This window comes from Cupressus sempervirens, chromosome 4 (genome assembly GCF_028749045.1).
Source record: "Cupressus sempervirens isolate cs-2001-9-10 chromosome 4, ASM2874904v1, whole genome shotgun sequence".
In the NCBI taxonomy this organism is placed as follows: domain Eukaryota; kingdom Viridiplantae; phylum Streptophyta; class Pinopsida; order Cupressales; family Cupressaceae; genus Cupressus; species Cupressus sempervirens.
The window spans coordinates 90,884,140-90,887,710 of record NC_143121.1 but is presented as its reverse complement, the minus strand read 5'-3'; positions in this window follow the sequence as shown (position 1 = coordinate 90,887,710).

Here is a 3,571-nt window from a genome sequence, read left to right as displayed (position 1 = left end):
ATGGCTGGTGAAGATTGATCAATTGATGTGGCAATTGTGCTTACAATCTCACTTGCAAAAGTTGTTTCTATAGTGGATGTAATAGTTTTTGGTGGAGAGTGAGGAAGGGATGCAATCACTTCTGCTGTAATTTTAATTGTATCCTCTTCATCTTTTCCTTCCTCGTGTGCTTCTTCCTCTTTTTCTACCATTAGTGCATGCAGCTCTCCTGGAGTAACTGTGATGGATGGAGTGCTATCAAAATCACCACTATCACTGCTATCATCATCCTTGATTTCAACTGGATCTTCACTGGGCTTTTGCAAATGATAGATGTTCTTTCATATGTTTTTTGCATCATTTACAACATGCTCAATTTCTTTAATTAAAATCAAACATGTGTGAAATCTAATCATCATTTTTACCTTCATGTTTCTTCATTGTTGCCTTTAATTCTGCTTCAGTAAGACCCGATAGAATATTCCTCAAGGATTGCTCATATATTTCTTTGGCCATTTGGGTGGTTGACTCCCATCTTGGTTGCAATCTCTCCAACAGTTCTTTGGAGATTTGAGGGGTGAGCTGGTCTGGGGAGTATTTCCATTTTCCATCTTATTGAGTACCAGTTCCTCAATCTGCATTTTCTCAGCATCAGTTCTTGTTTCAAATTTCAATGCCTTGAAATTTGTGATGCCAACTCCCTCTTCTGATTGTTTAAGCCTTTCCTCAAATGTGAGTGGAGGCCTGACAAGTATAGGTTCCTACTTGCCTATTCTGGTTCTTCTAGAGAATACTGCAGTAGGCTTCTTCTTAGGTTTGGTAATAATTACCTTACCTTTCTTCTTTGGTGGTTCCTCTTCAAATTCATGTTCTTCTTTTTCTTTACCTCCTTCTTCTTCATCATCTTCTTCATCCTCACCTTTTCCTTCTGTAAGCATAAGAGGGCCAGTAGCAGTTTTCAACTTAGCTATCTTCCTCTTGCCTTTGCTTATAGCCTGGGGTAGCTTGATTTCAAGCTCAATTCTGGCCTTTGCCTCATCATATGTTTCAAAAATTGGTTGCTTTGCATCTATTGGCTCATTCACCAATGCTTCAGTAATGTCCCTAGCCTCATCATTATTAACCTCAGAAGGAAGAGGTTTCACCCATGCAACTCAAGGTCTAACTACCTGAATGTATACTTTATCACAATCAACCATAAAGCATACATCATCTTTGTAGTCTTCAACCAACTTTGATGGAATTCAGAACCTATTATTCATCCTTTCCTTGAAATCTTCAAAATAATTATCCATGATGCTATCAAATTTTTCAACCATTTCTGCTACAAACTCATTTGTCTGATAAAGAATGGGAATATCTTTTCTTCATACTATAGTTCCTTTAGATGGAAAGAATTTTTGAATATAGAAAAATAAACAAGTCAACATAGAACCAAATTTATAGGGATTGTTCTTTGAAGTCCTTATACTATCCATGTTCTTGTTTAATTTTTTCAATAGTAATTTCGACAGGTCAAATTCAAGGTTCTTCTTTACAATTTTGAAGGCCAAATCCACAGCCTCAGATGGTACACTATTCAGTCAACTAGAGATACAAATTTTGTGGGCAATGACATGAATGCCAAATCTTAGTTCAACATCAGATACAGTGCTAACCTTCAAACCTCTATTGTCCCATTTAGCTAGGGTATGCTTCTGTAACTCATCTCGTCCTAGGGTTTTGGTAATCTTCACTTTGTTGAGCATAGGGAGACCCATGATTTTGTCAATCATCTTCTTTTTGATTAACACTGGCTACTCTAACCATAGTTTCCCATTCTGCACCCGACTCAAAATATATCTGATCCACTTGGTTTGGAAGCTTCTTGGCATATGCGAGATATGAGTCAAGCCTTTGGTTTCAAGATGCTTATGCTTGGGTTTCAAAGAGCTATCAACACTCATTTCTCCTAGGGCACTGTCAATATCTAGGTTTCCAATCTCTTGAATAGAACATTTAAAATGTGTATGAATATCATTTATAAGGAGTACCTTTGGTAAAATTTGAGATTGAGCACTGTTAGGGTCAAGTGATTCTGCAATGGTCAGAACAATTTTGAAGTTGGGCACTTTCCATTCTGCACCCTTTACCAGCATCTTTGAACCCTTCTTTGCCTTTGTGCCACTACTGCTCTCAGATGTCATTAATACTTAGTAAAAGATAGAATTTTTTTGAACAAATCTATCGCTAGAAATTCACTTGGAATTGCTTAGAATTTCTTGAATTACACCTGAAAATTTCTTTGCAATGAAGAATGAAATCAAATTCTACTCTTTTGATGAAAATATTGTCATTAATGCTTGGTACAAAGGCAGCTGAGATGACATAGTGCTTGATAGGCTATCATTCACTTGCTCAATAAGTGTTTACAACTCAATGATCAAACAAAACTTTTAGTTACTCCCAACCTAGCTTGGTAAGGTCTTCAACCGACTTTCCTCGGTAGATGCAACTCGGTGAAAGATACACTTTCTTTGATTTTTGTGTATTTGGAATACTGATTTGATCATTTTTCTTTCTTTTATTTTGGAACTACTTGAGATATCACTTAAAGATGTAGTTCTAGATCCTCCTTTATGAATCTAATTGGAAATGGTGGAGTCACCAACTTCTTGAGTGACATTGTCATGATTTGAACTATCTTGCTCAGTAGATTTAGGAATCCATTGTTGCCTCATCTGCTTTCAGATGTTGTCAGCTTTAGCTTTCTTTTCATCTTCAATTCTTTCTATATTAATGCATTTGTTAGCTATATGACCAAGTTCAATGCATGTATAACATCTCACTGTTGTATCTTTTTTTCTCAAGTGATGCCTTGAGCAATCTTTGCCAATGTGTCCATATTCTCCACAATAATGACATCTACACCAAGTATTGTAGTCTCATACAAAGATTGCCTTAACAAATTATTCAGCTAGATTGAATGATTTGGATCTGCATTGGAATGCCTTGTGACCATGTTTCTTGCATTTGTGACAATTATCTTCAAAATTTGGTTTCTCCTTGCATTCATTAGCTTTATGACCACGCTGACTATAATTGTGGCATTTACCATTGAATTTACCTTTTCCATTGCTCCAACACTTGTTTGATGTATGACCTAACTTACCACAGTGATTACAAGTAGGTTTTTGATTCCTTTGGACACCTTGTTTGGAGGTTTCACCTTCTTCCTTATAACCAAGTCCAGCTTTACCTTTTTGTCTATGAAGATTCTACTCACTTTGTTGATTTAATTTAGTCATGTCTACTTGAGATTTCATCATTCGCTCATTGATTTTCCTTCTAGTGATCAAGTCATTCTCCAAAATTTCATTGATTTGTCTTTCAGATATCACTTCACTTTTTAAGCTTTCATGGATTTGTCTTTCACTGATTAAATTATTTCTCAGGCTTTCATTTTCAGATCTAAGATTCATAATTTCTTCATTTGCATTAGATAGTTGATCCACAAGATCTTCATACTAAAGGGATTGATTATTTCTTGCCTCTAAGTCTTTAGTTTCCTTGTTTCTCTATTCCAAAACTTCACATAGCTTGATTGATTGAA